This window comes from Lonchura striata, chromosome 18 (genome assembly GCF_050655825.1).
Source record: "Lonchura striata isolate lonStrDom1 chromosome 18, ASM5065582v1, whole genome shotgun sequence".
NCBI classification, from domain to species: domain Eukaryota; kingdom Metazoa; phylum Chordata; class Aves; order Passeriformes; family Estrildidae; genus Lonchura; species Lonchura striata.
The window spans coordinates 3336947-3356698 of record NC_140720.1 but is presented as its reverse complement, the minus strand read 5'-3'; the positions used below and the strand labels follow the sequence as shown (position 1 = coordinate 3356698).

The 19752-nt window shown below is 40.6% G+C and overlaps 1 long non-coding RNA gene across 1 annotated transcript; it reads right to left on the bottom strand.

Annotated features, from left to right (window-relative positions):
• Positions 1 to 847: 847 nt before the first annotated feature.
• Positions 848 to 17450, bottom strand: LOC146765812 (uncharacterized). The gene is made up of 3 exons (XR_014949288.1): positions 14636 to 17450; positions 3328 to 3605; positions 848 to 2261 (listed from the first exon to the last, which is right to left on the bottom strand). It is a non-coding gene; the product is annotated as an uncharacterized LOC146765812 (long non-coding RNA).
• Between the last annotated feature and the right edge of the window lie 2302 nt (positions 17451 to 19752).

Genomic DNA, 19752 nt, shown 5'->3' with positions numbered 1-19752 from the left:
TTTCTTGATGGCCTTTTCAACATTAGCAAGCACTTCTTCCCTTTTTCCCACAAGCAAGGAACTCATTTATGGCAAAACCATCTCAGGAAACTTAATCCCTCATTCCAGAGCCATTCCAGGAGAATTTACAATTCCCAGGTAGGATATTTGCATCCCTGGGGAAGAACATCCCAATTTAACAGCTGAGGGATGCTGCACTCATCCCAATTCCATTTCTGATCCCTCCCCTGCTTTAAAGCCTCACAAACTCCCACTGTGGAGACACCCCATGAAAATTCAGTGGGAGGCAGAAGTAACAAAGCAGTGGCAGTGACAACTGGAATATTTGGCCACAGGAGAAAAGTTCATATTCCCCAAAAAAATAAATAGGAAACCGTTTGCAAAGGAATATTCAGCCCCTGCAAGCAGAACAGCACGAGCTGCTCCCTGTTTGGCATCATCCTGGCTGCTCCAGCCACGGCAGAAAATGATGATTTTTCCATTTTCCATTTTCATTTTGATGGTGTATTATCAGTTAGGGGGGAAGCTTTAAAAAAGCAAATCAAAACCAAGTCAAAAATCAATTTAAACCTTCAAAACCAGCACCAATCCTCCACAGCAGTCAACTGGCCACAAACCTACAATGAGATGAATAATTATAAACCCCAGAATAATTAGTGTGACAATGTCTCAGGTGCTGTTTTTCTATAAATCTGAGTTGCTATGTGGCTGAAGAATTCAAACCTTATCCCAGCAGATAAAATTCACAGCTAATTTCATCTTGAGGAAAGCAGAGGAGAAGAAAAATCTCCTGTAACCTGTTAAAAAGAATCCAGGATGGGGGAAAAAATCAAGAACAAGGTTCTTGATTTATTTCTTTATTTTATATTTATGAGTAAAGAAGACGAACTATCGATTTATTTTATAAATAAATATAATAATAAATGTAGTACATTTATAAATAAATTAATTGCTTTTTGGAAGTCAGTCCCGAGTTCAATCATGGGAAAAAATTAAAGATTGGGAATCAGCAAATGGGTGTTGGTATGAGGAGGAAAAACAAAGAGCTGAAAATGCCTAAATGACTCGAATTAGCTCATTTTTAACACTCTGAACCAGGTTTTGTTTTCTCCCTCCCTGAGCAATAAATCCCAATAAAGGAAGCAAATGCAGGAGCTCCCAGCAGAGCTCAGGGACAGCTCCAGTCCCCCATCAATATTTTATTGTGGCAGAATTGCTGCTTCATTCAGGAAATGATTTGATGGCACCGAGGGCTGGAAGCAGAGCCAGAGCTGGGTGCAATTCCTGTGGCAGGAGCAGCTCGCTCGCTTCAGCCCACGCAGCTCCACAAATTCTCCTTTTAGTTGTACGTTTATTAATTGAACTCCCAAAAAAGGGTTCGGAGAGTTTCCTGGCAGCAGCTCTTGCCTGCCAGGTTGTCAGAGCAGGCTGGGGGATTTAAGCAGCCTCTGGAATGGCAGGAAGAGAAACTTTTAACAGATTTTTAGCTCAATATCACCGATAAATCAGAGATTATTATATCAATTGATGATATAATCAGTGATTATTATATCAGATAATCTCTGCTAGACTCATTCCAGACATCTCATACAGCTGCTACTCAGCCAGGGGTCTTTATTATTTTTATTATTATTTTTAGTATGTCTTTTAATCATTTATTAAATTATTTTTTTTCTTTAATTTTCAGAGTTTTCCTCTCAAATTTGACTCTTGCCTGCAGGTGACCTCAGCCTTTTGGGAGGGCTCGGGTAGAGCAAGTGCCTGTTCTGCTTCCACAAAGGATTTTCCAGCTCAGTTGGGGCAGGAGTGGAGGAATTAATCTTCTTCTCCTGTTCTTAAAGTATTTTAATGCTCCCTTTTATTTTTTAGATTTTTTTTTGGTTGTATTATTTTTTGTTGGTTTTTTGGGGTTTTTTTTTGGGGGGGTCTTTTATAATAAAACCATCATCTGCTTCCTGAAATGTTTTTCCTTAACTGGAATATGTGGAGTGTGAGATCCAGGCTGGGGCAGAATTGTCTCAATTCCCACCAAGCTTCTTCCCTCCAACAGCAGCCAGGAACAGAATGAGGGGTTTTTATGTAAAACAAGAAGGATGAGACTGCATAACATAAATTGTAATTGAACAATTAAGTCCAATATGTAAATGGAGCAGAACTTCTCCAAGTGAGAGATCCTGTGACCAATGAAAGCTTCTGGAGCTCCAGCCCTGCACGTCTCCATTCTTCATCTGTGCAGCAGAAGATCCTCTCACTCAGGGACTCTGGAAAAGTAAACAGGGTGTGAGACTGGGATGGAGTTTAAATGTTTTTTTCTGGGGGATTTTATGCCAAAACCTGAGGAATGTCATCACTGCAGATGGGTCAGGCACCTGCTGGAAGCCACCCATGGGAGGGGATCTGAGGAAGATTCCTCCTGGTGATGCCTCAGGTTTTGGTTTTTCTATTTTTCAGACCCTGTGCTTCTTCAGTGTGTGGCTCTGGGCTCCACATGAGGGGATGCTGAGCTCTCTGCACAGAGCAGAGACAAAACAATTCCTGCTCCAGCTGGGCACCAAGGACAAATGATCCAAACCTCAGGCCAGGAGCACAAACAGCGTGGGCTGGAGAGAGAAAAACAAGCAGGGTGGGACTGATGGGCTGGAGCTGGAATGGGACAATGAACTCCAAGGTGCCAATGGAGCAGAACTGATCCCAGGGAGAGCCCCGGGAGCGCTCGTGCATTTTGGGACCATTTTGGGTCATTTGGGTGCAGCCCTGGCTGGGCTCTGGTGCTGCCCAAGGTGGATCCATGGAGGAGATCCTTTGGATAAATCCCTGCTTTGTTCTGTAGCTCTGTCCAGCCTCTGCTCCAGCCCAGCCTTCTTGAGGCATCACCAGAGCTTTGCAAACCCTTCAGCAGGAGGTGATTCCTTCCTCACCTGCATTTCCCTCATTTTCCCTTGCACGGGTTAAAGAAATAATTCTCAGGTTGAAAATGAGTCCAAGTGCCCTCCAGCACCTGCCTGGGTATATCTCCTGGTCCCGTTATCCAAAGGGAATATTGGAAGATATCTTTGTAATAAAAACTCATTTTAGGCATCTGTAACCACCTGAAAGAGAGGAATTTGTTCTCTGGAGACTCCACAGGACCTACATCAGCCAAAGAGCTTTGGGTGGCTAAATTGTCCAGTCTGGATGGGATTGTCCTGCCCCCATCCAGGCCACAATTTTGAATGTTTGGGAATCCAAACATCCCCAAATATCCCTGGGAAGGGCAGGAAAACCCTTGCTTGGCTGGTGGCCAGGGCGCAATCACCTCTACAATCTACTTGTGTAATCAGCTCTTACCTAGGGCGAGAAAAGGTTCAGAAAATCACCCGGGGAGGAATTTCCTGGTGTTTAATTCCTTCCAGCACGGGGTGATTCAGCTCCTGGTGCGTGAGGAGAAGCCTCAGATGGGGGTGGAGGAGGACTGATGGTCCCAAATCCAGGAAAATCAGAGCTGATCTTAATGAAGCCACAAAGGAACAGCATCACACATGGGCTGAATCACCACAGCCTGAGCAGGGACACCTTTGGGACTGCCAGGGGGGTTCCAGGAGCAATTGCTGCTGACATCAACATTCCTAAAGCAAAAATCCCATAGAAATCATCGTTAGGCACAATCAGGTTGAACCTGGAGCTCCAAACATAGCCCAGGTGAAGTTCTACAGCCCCAGTTTCAAACACAAAAAAGGGGAAAAATAGAAAAGTGGGATTCAGGAATGTTTTCTTGGGGAGGGCTCAAATGCTCCCAAATCCTTTGGGGTTTCCATAGGATTCCAAGGAGCAATTGGTGCTGATATCAATATTCCTAAATCTGTTAATCCTCTAAGAAATCATCATTAGTCACAATCAGGCTGAAACTGGAACTCCAAACACCTCCCATGTCCCACCCTGAACTTCAGCTTCCAGTTTCAAACAGAAAAAAAGGGAAAAAGAGAAAAGTGGGGTTCAGGAATGTTTTACTGGGGAGGACTCAGATGCTCCCAAACACTTTGGGGTTTCCACAGGAATCCAAGGAGCAATTGGTGCTGACATCAACATTCCTAAATCTGTTAATCCTCTAAGAAATCACAATCAGGCTGAAACTGGAGCTCCAAACATCTCCCTGGTCCCACCCTGAAGTTCAACTTCCAGTTTCAAACACAAAAGAATGGAGAATAAAAATGGGAAGTGGGATTCAGGTGCTGTTTTATCTTTATTTTTATTTGTTTTTTATTGCTTAGACAAAACACTTGGGAAGCTCAAACAGGTGAATTCCTCTTCCCTGCCTTTTGATTTCCTTTTACTGACAACAGACAAAGGAGGGGTCAGGCTCTGTAATAAAGGTTATTTAAAACAATCAAGCAGCTGGAGGGATGAAGACTTTCCTCATCTTTTTGCATTAAAATTTGAAGGAAAATTGCAATATTCCACTAAAGAGCATCCCATTCATCACAGGAATGGAAGGGGATTCAGCACCCAGTGGCAGAATTTGGTTTATTTATTTGAGATTCCCCTTTAACTTGCACTTCCACCCTGCAGAGAGCCAGAGGGGCTGTGAGTGCTGGAGTTTCCTGCCAGGGAAGTGCAGGAAATGCAGGAATGCCAGCTGTTGCTTCACCAAATGAGTACACAGAAACTTGGTGAGTTTAAGAGAGAAAAAGAGCTAATTTTATTTCTGACTTCATAATATATAGAATTCTAAAAGTGACAGCGGACTGGAGGATGAAATTGCTACTTCTCTAACTACACTGGTTAAATTAACAGTCTATTAATTTTCTCTTCTTACAAAGAAGAATGCAAAATGATTATTGTTTACCTGAACAGTGTGTGAGAACTTTAGCAGAAATACTAGAAGGTTAAAAAGTTTTATGAGAACTTTAAACTTCCAAAAGAACTACAAAAGAAAACACTTTTAAAAATCAGGGTAAAACATCCAGCCAGGGATTCCCAGCACAGAGCAGAGGGCAAAGCCACCCCTTGTGCCAAACAGCTCCTGCTGTGTCAGAATCTGAGGTATTGATGATTTTGGGATTGCAGAAAGTCTCTGTCTGTCAGCCCCCTGCCAAAGCAGAAGCCAGAATTGGTCTGTGCTGGTTTCCAGGTTGTTTATTCTGTTTATCTCTCACATGTTCTGCTGCCCTGCCCAGCTCTGTCCTGCAGGGCAGCGTGTGGGGCTCTGCCCTCAGTGGGATGTGACAAACATTAAATACCAGAAACTCCCTGGGCTGCATTTACAAGAACGTGCCAATATCTGTCACCTACGTTGGACAGTGTGTCCCCAGCCTGAACCAACAGAAAAATGCCAACACCACAGTGAGACATGGAGGGCATGAAGAAGGAGAAAAAGGACAAGGCACACCCAATTTCCTCCAGCTTGTCCCCTTTGGACCCCTCATCTAGAATCCTAAAATTTTACTTTTGCACCCGTGCCACACTTAATTATGACTTATATCAAACCCTCAGAGCTGGTAATTGATCCTGTAAGATTGAAAACTCTTTTCCATGGACAGAGATCACAGCCAGTGTCTCTGGGGGCTCTGTCCAGGGGGTTCCTGACCCCCGCCAGGGTCCCAGGGCAGCCAGAGGGAAGCTCTGGGCTCCCACACTGCTGCACCTCGCTCAGGAAAAGCAAATTAAAAAAGCAAATTATGCCCTAATGAGCAGCCGGGCTCAGGGCTGGCTTTGTCACCTCCGGAGGGACAATTCCAGCCCCGAGCTGAGGAAGTCACAGGACACAACTCGAGCAGGGCCGTTGATGGGTCAGGTAAAACCCACAAAGGATTGCACGCAACCACGGGCAGAGAATCCCCAAAAACTGAAAAGGGAATTCCAGGAGTGACCCTGCGCCAGCTGTTGATGGGAAAAGGAGCCCTGATGAGAACAAAACGTCGAAAGTGCTGGGAAGTTTTCATTCAGGGTGAAAGGGCAATAAACTCCATGTATCTTAATATCTAAGTCAATATCTAAATGAGATCTAAATTTAAAAATTAATTATATAAATTAAAGATCTATACATTAATATCTAAATTAAATCTAAATTAAATCCAAATTAAGTAAAAATTAAATCTAAATTAAATCATTATCTAAATTAAATAGATCTACATTAAATAATTAATTGTCTAAATCAAATATATGTAAATTAGTAAAGTATCTAAATTAAATATATCTACATTAAATATAAAAATTAAAGATATCTCAATTAAAGAGAAACGCGAGTGTTGGAATTTGAAATGTAAGGAATTTTTAAAAATTTAAACAATGATTAAAAAAATCCTACACCTCCCCCCAAAAAAAGATAATTTCAAAAGATAATTTCAAATAATAAAAACCTTTACCTTTAAGCAAGTCATCTTTTGAACAGTACCCTATGAATTAACATAACCCATAACACAGAGATACAAAAAAACCTTATAATAAGAAAAATTTCACAATTATAAATTTCCCCAGGAATCTGCTATTGAGAAAAAAAAAAAAAAACAACACAAAAAACCCGATTTTCTTATAAAAAAAGAAACTAACTTCAAAAAAATAATACATTAATAATATATAGTACGATAAATTATAAATACATGTAAAAATAACAAATACACTAATAATTAACCAGCAGTGAACCACATCAGGTTGGAATTTTGATTAAATTGATGCAGGTAAAGAATCACTCCAGCTTTTTAAAAATACAGAAACTGGGGAGTTTCACTTGAAAAAAAGAATGATTCCATGGTTTTTTTTTGGTGGGAAAAAGTGGTTCTGAACAGCCTCTGCTGTAGCACTTCCTATAAAAAAATAGGGAAAAAATTCCTATAAAAATTCCCTGCTCTGAGCACAGGCTATGGAGGAGCAAATTGGGAATGCAGGTCAGGCTTTTCCCACCTTCCCAATTGTCTCTTATTTTTCTAATTCTTTTAAATAAACAATTTGCTGTTCGTGGGGTAAAGTTGAGTTTTGAGACCCCATGGAAGGAGTAAAAGCCTCTCCTGCACACAGAACTCCAGGTTTGGACTGCTCAGGATGGGGTTTTTGTTTTATTTATTTATTTTTTTAATTTGATTTAAATATGAAAAAAAGCTGCTGTTATTTCCCTTCTTTAAACTTCCCGGCAGAAATGGAATAAAGCTGAAAAGTGGGAAGAAAAGGCTGCACATGAAAATAGGGAAGAGAGAAAAAGAGAGAGAAATGGAATAGCGAGAAATAGAAACGAAATAGAGAGAAATGAAATAAAGAGAAATTAACTAGAAATGGAAATAAAGAGAATTGAAATGGAGAGAAATAAAGAGAAATAGAGAGAAATAAAGAGAAACTGAAGAGAAAGTAATTAGAGAGAAACAAATAATTGAAATGGAGAAAAATAGAGAGAAAGAATTAAAATAGAGAGAAATAAAGAGATAGAGAGGAAAAAAGAGATTAATTAGAGAGAAATAGAGAGAAATTAAGAGAAATTTAAAAAAGACAAATTAATTAGTGAGAAATAGAGAGAAAGAAAGAATTGAAATGGAGAAAAATAGAGAGAAATGAAGAGAAATTAAATAAAGAGAGATTAATTAGAGAGAAATAGAGAAAGAAAAAGAATTGAAATAAAGAGAAATAGAGAAAAATAAAGAGAAATTAGATAGAAATAGAGAGAAATAAAGAGAAATGAAATAGAGGGAAATAAAGAGAAATAGAGAGAAAGAAAGAGAACTTAAATGGAGAGAAATAAAGAAATAGAAATAAAGAGAAATAAAATAGAAATTGGAATGTTCTGCTTGTTTACTTTCCCAAAGGGAAGGAAATTCTGGGATTGCCCTGGAGATGCCAGGCCTGCCATCCCGGCTGCCACTCCTGAAAATATCCTGGGCGAACGGGAGCTGGCCTCACATTTCTCTTTTTTGAGGGGTAAAGCAGCAGGAGCCCCAGCTGGAACCAGAACCAGCGAAAAAATCTGAAAGCAGAAGCAGCAAAAACGCAGAAAGGAGCTGGAAATAAAAATGCATCGGAAGCCGGAATCCCTGCCAAGGGCTGGTGGCCTTGGCCTGGCAGATGCAGAACATCTGGTCACCGACATCTGCGACTTCCAGATATTCTGGAACTTCCCATCTTCCTTCAGATGAAATCCCAGCCGCAAAAAAAAAGAGGGAAAAAAAAAAAAAATTGAAAATGGAATTTCCCGGCACATTCTCCAGTTCTGAGAAATCAAATTCTTTCCAGCAGCCTTGCCTGTTCCTGTTCATTAACGAGCCTTGATTTTTCCAATCAGGAGCAAATCAAGGGATCAGGAAATGCAGATTTGTTGTTAAAATACAACAAAAAGCACCGGTGTGTGTGGCAGACTTTGCCACTGATTAGTACTCACAATTATTATTTCATGATTTTATTATTATTTAAATTTAATTTTTAAACTTAAATTTAATTATTACTTAAATTATTCAACTAATAAACATGTTAAATAATAATAAATACAATAGCAAATAATCACTGTAAGAAATGTTGAATAATAATAATTTAATAATATCTAATAATAGTTTAATATTTAATTATTTAATTAAAATATTCTGTTGCCCTGGGATTTTTGCAGGCACAAAAATGCTTTGGAAAAGCACCCTTAAATCAGGTGTAGAGGACTGATCCTGGAATTACTTGGGAATAATCACCTGGCTAGAAAGGGCCAGTACAAGGCAGAAGGTTGCCAGTCCAGGATTTGTATCCTCAAGAGGAAGAGGAGAATTCTGGGGAAAATCCAGTTTTGGAGCTGCTCTATCCAGGTTTTATCCCAAGAGCAACTTTATAATTTATGGCAGCATCTTTTCCTGCAGAGATCAGCTACCCTGGGTCAAAAAAGTTATTTATTGGGAAGCTGGGGAGGGCCTGGCACAGATTATTCCCAAAATCTGTCACTGCTCCATCCCTGGAAGTGTCCCAGGCCAGGCTGGGTGGGTTTGGAGCTCCCTGGGATAGTGGAAGGTGTGGGGGTGGAACTGGATGAGCTTGAAATTTCTTTCATCCCAATCCATTCCATGATTCCAGTGCACAACCGAGCGAGGCACTTAAAAATCAAAATAATTCTCAGTGCAGCAGCGATTTCCAGGGCAAACAGAGCTGCATTCCTGCATTTCTGAGCTCACTCTGCAACATCCCAGCTCGGGGCTGGGAGAAATGCTACTCACTTCCAAAAAATTGAAAAGGAAAATTGAAATTTTAGGAAAATTCCTAAAACTGGAATTAAAACCTTATGAAAAATACAACAGAAGACTGAAGAGAGAAGGGAGCGGAGGATTTTCCCCACCATGTGCTCACCCACACAATGGAGGTTTCACCTTTTAACCCTTTAGTCCCTCCCAAAATTTTGTCCACTGACTCCTCCTTCACTGTCTAGTGCTGGAGTTCACTTCCTCAAATCCTGATTGGAGGTCAGATGTTGCCATAGGAATGAGACCCAGATGTCCCAAACCCAGGCCACCCCATGATAACACCACAAGGGGTGTAAAACATAACTATAAATCTATAAAACTTAACATATATACATGAAATTTGCCTTTTCATTGTGAGATTCAACCATGGCATTACTCATCCATCACAGGGTCATTACCCCACCTCCAGCACCAGTCCTGGCCATGGGAAATTCCTCATTTCAGGCTCACTTTCATGTATTAAATGTATTAAATTTGAATGTATATATGAAATGTATTCAATTTAGAGGTTGTTACTAGAGATGTGTGCCTATGCCTCAGCACAGCGTGCAGAATTCCCATTTAATGCACCCCAGGGAAAAAAAAGGACATTCACACTGTTGGGGTCTCTCCAAGTGACCCCGACACCATCTCAAGTGCCTTCAACGCCAACCTCGACAGAGGTAGGAAAAACAAGCAGAGAACCCACAGATGAGATCTGTGATGATGCCATGGCCATGGATTCGTTGCCGTGCTACAAAACAAATATTTTCCCCATTTGGGTTGTTTGACAACAAACAAAAACCCGTGGGGAAGTCATTTTCTGGTTTCCTCCAGGGATCAGTGATCCTTGGAACCGGAGCAGCCTGACTCCAGGGCAATTCCTAGAAATGAAACGAGGAATATTCCACACCGGAGAGGGGTGGCAATGCTGAGGAGCCCTTCCCAGCCAGGTGCCGAGGAGATTTTCCTCCTCCTTTTCCATAAAAATGGGATTTAAAGGGATGAACGCTCTCCAGGATCCGCTGGGTGCTGAACTGGGTTTTTTGCACCTGGATTTTAAGGCAAAGCTTGCCAAAAAGGGGGATTATTTTCCCCTTTTGGAGCTGATTTTCCTCCTCTTGTGGGCTGATTTTCCTCATTTTTCTGGCTGATTTTTCTCCTTTTTGGTCAATTTTTCTTCCCCCCGTTTTTTGGGGCTGATTTTTTTTCTCACCCCCCACTTTCAGGCCAATTTTTTCTTCCTCTCCTTTTTTGGGGCCAGTTTTTCTCTCTCCCTTCACAGGGCAAATTTTCCTCCCCCCCATTGGGAGCCAATTTTTTCTCCCCCTCATTTGGGGCTGATTTTTCTCCCCCGTTTCAGGCCCTATTTTTCTTCCTCTCCTTTTTGGGGCTATTTCGTTCCTCCCATCCTTTTTGGGGTCAATTTTTCTTCCCCTTTTGGGTCTGTTTTTTTCCCTCATTTTTGGGGCACATTTTCTTCTCCACCCTTTTTGGGGATGGATTTTTTTCACACCCTTTTTAGGGGCTGGATTTTTCCTGTATTCCAACACAAATTCGACTCTCCCTGAAGTGCTGATAATTGAGAATTTGTTATAAATCAGCATCAAATATTTCCAGGAAAAGAGATGGAATTTAGCTGGGAAAAAAACGCCACTGAGGCAATTATGGAATTGAGATCCCATTTAACATTTTGAGTCCTGATCCACACACAGGGAGGAATTTGACCCCCAATTTTAACCCCAGAAGAGGAGCTACAGATATAAAACATGTTAGAAAATCCCACACATGGACAAGAGCTATTAAAAGTAATTAATGAGAATTAATTTAATACCCTGGGGATGAAGGAAGAGAATTAAGTGAATTTTAAGGGGTTATTCCTCAAGAAATGACACAGTAATTTTCCCCCAAAGCATCAATTTCCCCCCAATAATGGACAAGATAAAGCTGAGGGAGTTTCAAGAGTTTTTAAGCCACAGAAAAAGAACATTTTATCACTTATGTACCGAACAGAAAATGCTGTGAAAACATTTTGACTCCAGCTAAACCCTGATGGTCCAAGAATTTTAATTCATCATTAGCAGCTCATGATTAATTAAATTAAATTATGTGGACACAATTTATGGGCAAATAATGCTATAAAATTGAATAAAATACAGCTGTGACTTCGAGGAAACAAAACCAGCAAGAGAAATATGAGTTTTTCAAAGCAGGGCTGGCACAGGCAGTATTTGCTATTAATATCCAGAAAATCATGTTCAATTCTTGAATTTTGATTTTCTGTGAACTTCAATTATTCATCCACTGCACTGAATAATAAACTTGGGTTTAACTAAGCCTAAATTAGGGTTTAGCTAATGCACGTAGTGCTCTTGGTGCAGGAATTCTCAGTCTGAGCATCCTCCTTGCCCTTAGAAATAATTTCCAGATATTCTGGAATTTCCCATCTTCCATTAGGTAAAATCCTAACAACAACAACAAAAAAATGTATTAAATATATTGAAATGTTAAATAAATATATAATGAATACATTGTGTTAATCTGTAATATAATCTATAATACAAATATCATGTTAAATAAATACATTATAAAATATTTTATAAAAAATATAAAAATCTCAGTAAATGCCATTTAAAGTGTGCCCAGTCTCTCATTGGAATTTGTCTGATTTCAGCTCCCGATGAAACTCTGAATTCTCTGGCAGATTCCAGAGGGCTTTAGGCACAGGAATTCTCTCCAAAAGGGGAAGTGACACATTTCAATTACCTCGTTACCAGCTGAACGAGCGGTGCTGCAGCATTTTATCCCATCTCTCCGTAATTCCTGTGGGCTCCCTCTCCATTTTAAATGCATTTAACCAAGGCAATAACAATTAACACAAAGAGGGAGTGATCAGGCAGCGTTTTATTGCTAACAGTTGCTTTGCAAAGTTGCCATAATTTGGAAAAAATGAGATTTTTTTTAATATACAGTAACAGCAGGATTATGCAGGAGGGTTACACAGGAAAATTGGAATATATATATTTTTTTTTTAATTTTTTTTACATATTCTAATTGGGAATATAAATAATTTAGAGGGAGAACCTCCTGATTAGTCAGCCCCACAGGCTGTGAGGATTATAAAATTAATATTTTATAATGGATGGAGAGGATACAAAAATCCCTGCAGCCTCCAACCCCTTTGGGATCCCTCCCTGTCCCTGCCCAGCTCCTGGGAAGCTGCTCTGGGTAAAACCTCTGGAATTTACCCTTTGTAGGTGATAGGAATAAAGAGAAATGAAACAGAGAAACAGAGATGGGAATGTTCTGCTTCTTCACTTTTCCAAAGGCATGGAAATTCTGGGATTGCCCTGGAGATCCCAGGAAAAAGATTTTCCTCCTGTCCCCTGTGGCAGCACATTTCTCTCCCTCTCAGGATTTTTCATAGAGGTGCGCAGAGAGAAATGAAAGAGAAAACAATTTCTATTTCTGCTCCTTGTTTTTCCCATGTGGAATGTGTTTGGAGAAAGTAGTATGTAGCTTTAGTATCCTCCCTTTATATAGTATATTGATGTATTTTAGCACAGTTATAATAAAGAAATAATTCAGCCTTCTGAATTATTTTGTCATTTCTCCCCGTTGGGTTCGCCTGCGTTTACAATAGTCCCAACCCCCCAGTGGGTTTTGTGGGATCACACAAGAGTTGAAAACACGGCAGGATATTTTTTTTTTTAATTCCTTCCTTCCTTGGGAAAAAGAAAAAGTGAAACTAAACTTTGGCCCTACTCAGCATTAAGAGCTGCTCTTTGCTCGCAGCCCCGTGGATCCTGCGCCGCTCTCGGAGTTTTTCCCAGAGTTTGGGTTATTTTGGGGCTGGCCGGGCAGTAAATCTGGGAGGAGATGACAATCCCTGATGTCAGAGCCGTGACCTCTGCTAGGGGACATTCCTCTTGTGTCTTAGGGCTTGCAGACTTCTTCAAAAAATGAAATTAAAAATCCCCAAACCAAGCAAAGGACAAAACAAACTGCCGGAAAAGCAGGACAAAGTTGAAGGCTTGTTAAATATTTAATAATTGATAACAATTATAATAATTAATAACTATTAATAATTATTATAATTATTAATAATATTTATTTATAATTTTTAATGCAGAAAATCTTCTCACTCAGTTCTCATCATCCCAGCAACACCACAGGACCTGAGTCAATAAAAGCTGATTTTAAAGGCCAAATCCCACCCTCTTTAAGGCTGCTAATAAAAGCCAAATTTATTAATTTAAAAACCTCTTTATTCATTTCAAGAACTCCTATAAAGTGTTTTTTCAGGAAAGAAGGAGCTTTTTGGGATTGCCCATAATCCTGCAGGACAATTCTTTAACTTAATCTCTATTTTTTTTCTCTTTATTTCAGCTCTTTGCCATTTGATTTATTCAAGGAATAGTTTCAGTGAGGTCAGATATTGTCACCTGCCCAACAAGTAAATTAAACAAAAATAAATAAAATAAAATAAAATAAAATAAAATAAAATAAAATAAAATAAAATAAAATAAAATAATAAAATAAAATAAAATAAATAAAATATTCTGTAAGGCCAAGTGACATCAATCCCACAGCTCCATCCATTCTGGGAGCTGGGAATTTTCTGATCCCATTTCCTGCAGCACAAAGGAAAATTTTTCAAGTAAAGCTCTGCCCACAGCAGGGACAAAGCTCAGAGCCCCTGAAAACCATCAAAAAATTTGGTTTGTTGCACTCAAAGCTTCTCAGAGCAAATAAAGAGCAGCAATCAGGCCCGAAATGAAGAAAAATTTGGAACAGTTAACACTGGATGGTTCTTCTAATATAAGGAAAATTTTTAAATTCAAAGAGCTACACCATGAATTTTATCTAAAACCCAGCCCTGGGAAATTAAAATACAAAAAATATTAAAAAAATATAAAAATATGTTCAAAAATCTAAAAAAAATCTAAAAAATCTAAAGCTTAAAAAATCCAAAATAATCTTAACCTTAAAAACATAAAAAAATCTAAAGTAAGCTTAAAAAATTGAAAATCAATGTAAGAATCTCTTTAAAATTTATTTAAAATCTATGACTTCTACTCCCTGAGGGTATTTCTTGCTGCTGGGTATAAATCCAGCTTTGCCCAGCAAGGATCACGTTCCTGCCCTGCCATGGAGAAAAGAAAATGGATCTCTGATAAAAAATCAGCATAAATTTGATTGAAAATAAGATTTTATCCAGAAGAAAACCTGCAACCAGCAGGCTCTGGGAGGTTCTGAAGTGCAGATTTTTCCCAGGCTTAGGCAGGGAGCTGCCAATTAAAACTGGGGAACAGAATGGAATTCCCAAATTGGAATGGAATTCCAAAAATGGAATTTCAGCCTCAGCTTTGGCTGATGGGATCCTCTTGATGCCACTGGCAGTTGGATGAAACCTATTTGTCAGAAAAAATGAAAATATTCCTATTTTTTCCACCCCCAAGCAATGGCAACTGTAAATATCCAACCTTGCGGATGCACCAGAACCCAAATTATCTCCAAGGCTAAAATTCTGGGCAGGTCACAAATGCAGCTCCAATTTCACTCAGCAAATATTTAATTTATCATCTGCTAATTAAGTGAGGAGCTGGAACGTTTTCCAAGGTGCCCAGGAAAATTCCAGCCCCTTTCAGGAGCTTTTCAATCCAGTGATCCACTGATCCTTTGGCTCAGGGTGCCTGGGAAATATCCCAAAATGAAATCGGATTCACTGCAGGGAAAATTGGCTCTGATTTTCCAGTTGAAAAGGAATTTTTGAAGATTTTCTCGGTGGTTTTCTCTGCTCTGTCCCACATTTTGATCACTTCTGTCGTGTTGCTTCTTCATGAAAGAAATTTCGCCTGTTTTCCTGCAGGGAACTCCATGGTGGACAAGGAGCTGGGCATCACCTGGGATATTTTCCCCTTTTCTGTCACAGAAAGGGTCTGACTTTATTTATGGGATTTGCTAAAGGCTTGTAACAATCCCAGCATATTTTAATTGAAAATTTTCACTCTGAAAATTATTCCCTCTCCCATTCCTGATCCTCTCCTGTTCCAGTTCATCTTTATTTAACTGCAGCTTAATTCCTGCACTGCAGAAACCCAAGGAACCCAATTTTTTTTCTTCCATTTGAAGCCCTTTCCAGCCATTTTTCCCTGCTCCCTTTTAACCAGGATCCATTCCTGGCACTGCACTTGCCCTGCCCAACCCCTTCAGCAATAAAACACCTGGAAGTGAACTGGGAATATATTGATTTTTCCACATAGCTGCTGGCCACGGATCCATATTCATAATATAACATGGAATCTCTGTCTTTTATCAAAATATGAAAGAAAAATTCAATTGGAAGAAAAAGAGACACAAAAAAGATTCAATTAATGGTTTTGGTCAGGCCCTTGGCATGCAGGTATTTTAAAAAAAAAGAACATTTATGTTACATAGCAGCTTGCTCTGCCAAGCTGTGCTATTCCAGATATCCCTGCTGGACAGGAATGTTCTCCTCACATCCTGGCCTCTCCTGCTTTTCCAAACTTCTGCCAGCCATGGGAAAGCTGCAGCTCCAAAAAATTCAATTCCAGCCCAAGCCACTTCCTGGTGTCCAGGAAGAATCGCCCAGATCCCCTCTTTCCCTGTGCCTGAACTCAGAGCCAGGAGCATCCAAAACTGGGGATCACGGAACAAACCAGACCCTGGAAAGAAGAATTTTCCAGAATTCCCTTTCTAATGATGATGGGAATGGATGGAGGGAGGTAATGGAGAGGCTGATTGAAAGCGGTAGGAAATAGGGAATGGATTCAAACTGCCACAGGGCAGGGCTGGGTGGGATTTTGGGAAGGAATTCCTGGCTGGGATGGGATTCCCAGAGCAGCTGGGGCTGCCCCTGATCCCTGGCAGTGCCCAAGGCCAGGCTGGACAGGGCTGGGAGCACCCGGGACAGTGGAAGTGTCCCTGCCATGGCAGGGGTGGGACGGGATGAGCTTTAGTGTCCCTTGCATCCCAAAATGTTCTGTAATTAACTGAAAAAACTGACAGGGGGAAAAAAAAAATTAGTGACACAATAAAATAAATACTTTAGTACTTTTAAATCTTTAGTTATTTTTATTGATTTATTATGACTGAAGTTTAATTCTAGGCAATTCTTTCCCTTCAGAACAGTTTCCATTTTGATTTCAATATTATCAGAACAAAATCTCTCTCTGTTAAAAAATACTGAAGCAAAAATGAAGCATCGCTTGGGCGTGAAAGATTTTTCACTTTGCTTGAATGCTCTGCTGCTGCTCCAGAGCAAACAATCTTTGCTGTGTGTTTGTAGAAACTGGAACAGACCCTTCCCAAGGAGAAAAGCTTTTTCTCATCCTTTCCTTTTCCCCAGACCCACCAGGTGAATAAAACCTTCAGATTTTTGTACAGCGCTTCTAAGAATGGGATTTTCAGGAGCAGCCAAGGACCTGTCTGCACCCTGGGACAGTGGAAGGGGTGGGACATGGTGACCCCAAAAATCCCAACCCAAAGCATTCCCTGATTCTCTGAGATATTTTGATGTTTCTCCATTAGAGGGTCAGTCAGTGATGGGTTTGAGCTGAAGAACTGATCTAGCTTGGATCAAACAATGAATATTTTACACTGAGGGGGGAAAATGCTGGAATGCCTCAGCCAGGGAGGTCCTGGATCCATCCCTGGAACAGCCAAGGTCAGGCTGGACAGAGCTCCAGGCAAGCCCAGGTCACTGGGGGTGCCCTGTCAGGGCCGTTGGGTTAAATCACCTTCAGCGACATCATCCAACCCAAACTTCCTACAGTCCCACACTCAAATCCTAATTACGTATTCCCAGGAGTGATTGGAATATTAAGAAGCAGAAAATTATGCTGCAAAACCTTTCAAAATCTTTATTTATTTATATTTATATTTATTTATTAGGGTTTATATTTTGTTGTTTGTTTTGTAGTTTGTTGTTTGGTTGGTTTTTTAAAATTTATTTTTAATTTATTTGTACTTATTTTAAATTTTTATTATCTAATTTTCCCTTTATTTTTATTTCTTATTATTTTAATTTTTATTTAATTTTAATTTTAATTATTTTTTAAAATAGATTTAATTTTATTTAAATTTATTTTTTATTTTTTATTCTTGTTTGCTGTTTGTTTGTTTTTATTTCTTTTTATGGAACCAGGCAGCTTTTCCTTGCATGCCAAGAGGGGTTTGGCTCTGTGGCTGACACTAATACCCAGGTTATTTTCACAGCCTTAAGGACAGGCTGTGCTCAAACACTGCCCGGCGCCTCCTGCCTTCATGTCACAGATTAAAGGGACCCTGAGAGCCCAAAGCGTCCTCGAGCAGTGACAGCAAGGTCACTTTGTGCCAGCCACCACAGAGCCTGGCATGGGGACACCTCCGTGGCCCACATCCCATCCGGGAAGGACAGAGGGGTGAGCACACAGGAGCCAGGGCAGCTCTGTCCCAGGAAATAAATACAATTGATTGACAAATATTTCTATTATTTTTATGTGCTAATGAATAGATACAATGTTGTTGGGCTGTTTAATAATGGCTGGTGTTGAGGTTTGAAAAGCCAGGTGTCTGCTCAGGAAGGCAGAAGCCTCTCTTGAAATGAAAAATGCAAACCCTCCCCTTCCAAATTATTGTAATTTTGGAATTAAGGGGCTCTCGGGCAAAGATATGGGAGTAGGGATAACAGTTCTTTATTAGGAAAAAATAAATTAAAAGAAAATATAAAAATAAAAATGCAGTAATACAAACCCACACTGCCAGAGTCAGAAATGTGTGTCAGGGAGTGGCTCAGCCCCATCCCAGGGGGGCTCAGCCCTCCTGCAGTGCCAGCTGTGCTTCTGCTGGAGCAGGATCTGCACAAGGGGGGAGTTTTCCTTGGAGCTCCAGGGCTGGGGGAGATGGGCCTGGGCTCCTCTGGGAATGCAGGGGAAGGAAGCTGCTCCTCTGGGAATGCAGGGGGAAGAAAGCTGCTCCTCTGGGAATGCAGGGGAAGGAAGCTGCTCCTCTGGGAATGCAGGGGGAAGGAAGCTGCTCCTCTGGGAATGCAGGGGGAAGGAAGCTGCTCCTCTGGGAATGCAGGGGGAAGGAAGCTGCTCCCCTGGGAATGCAGGGGGAAGGAAGCTGCTCCTCTGGGAATGCAGGGGAAGGAAGCTGCTCCTCTGGGAATGCAGGGGGCAAAGGCTGCTGTGCTGTTCCCAGGTCAGATTGTATCCAGGTAGGAATGTTTGGCTCCTCCCCTGGGCAGAGCATCTCCCCATGGATGATGGAATTTTCTCAGCCATGCAGGGACACTCAGTGGCCATGAACAGGAGGTAATTAATAATTAATAGCCAATTAACAGAAGAGATCTCCTGGAGGGAGGATTGGGTGTGGGAGAGATGAAGAAAACTGCCCAAAGAACAGCAGAGACCTGCCCCACCTCTGACAGATGGGGACAGAGCACACACCCCCTGCCACAGCTTCTAAGTTTATTCTGCAGGGAAATATATTAATATATCTGAAATGGATTAAAAAGGAAGGTAACTCAGAGTCATGGAATGGTTTGGGCTGGGAAGGATCTCAAAAACCACCTCATCCCACCATCCATGGGCAGGAGCACCTCCTACCATCCCAGATTGCTCCAAGCCACAGGAGTCTGAGCAGCTGCATCTCCTCCCTCAAAGTTTCTCTTACTCTGCTGATGTCTGGGCACTGACAATTATCACAGTAAATTATTATTAATAATAATTGAATAATTAACAGTAAATAGAATCATTGAGCATCCCAGGTTGGAAGGGACGCCCAAGGACCAAAGCCCAGCTGCTGACAGGAGTTGTGCTGTGATTAAACTGGATGTTTATGATGTATAAATTGCAGTTTATATGATTTTTGAAGGATATGGAAACCTAAGGTCAGTTCAGGAGGTTTTGCCTGTCATTTTTATAAAAGACAGCAAAGAAGAAGTAATACTTACTGGCCTTAAATCTAAGTTTAAGAAGTGACTTAAGTTAATGTGCACAGAAAGATGTTTAAAGACCTCTGTTAATGCTGGAAAATGCCTTTATTTCTTTGATCTGACAAAACTCCTATTATGAAATAAAATTCCCCACATACATCACCGAGGACTTGTCTGCAGCATCACTAAATTAATATTACTCTTGGAATTCAGTTCTTGAAAAACTGCAGTGACATTTGGAAGAAGTCCCCAGACTCAACTTCTCTTGCAACTAATTAATTGTGGCACCATAAATATTTTAGAAAGTTTAGAAAGTACCATAAAGAGGTTTTTTGAGATATTTTATTTTTACAGTTGATTGCAAGGCAAGAACTGCTGCTGCTCCCAGAGCTCTGCTTAGCACAGGAATGGGAACCACAGCCAGTCACACTCTCAGGGAATGTCTTCCCCAAACATTTGTTCATAAATTAGAAACCAAACTTTAGCTCCTGCCAGCACTCCCCAGAGTGAAGTTTCCACGTCTGCACACAGGAAAACATTCCAGCAGCTCCCCCTCACTGAGGAGGGAAGGTCCTTGCACGTGCTGGGAGCAGAAATCCTGATTAATGCCACATCAATTTGATGTCACTTCAGCTCTGGTGAAGTTAATTTGGTTTGAGC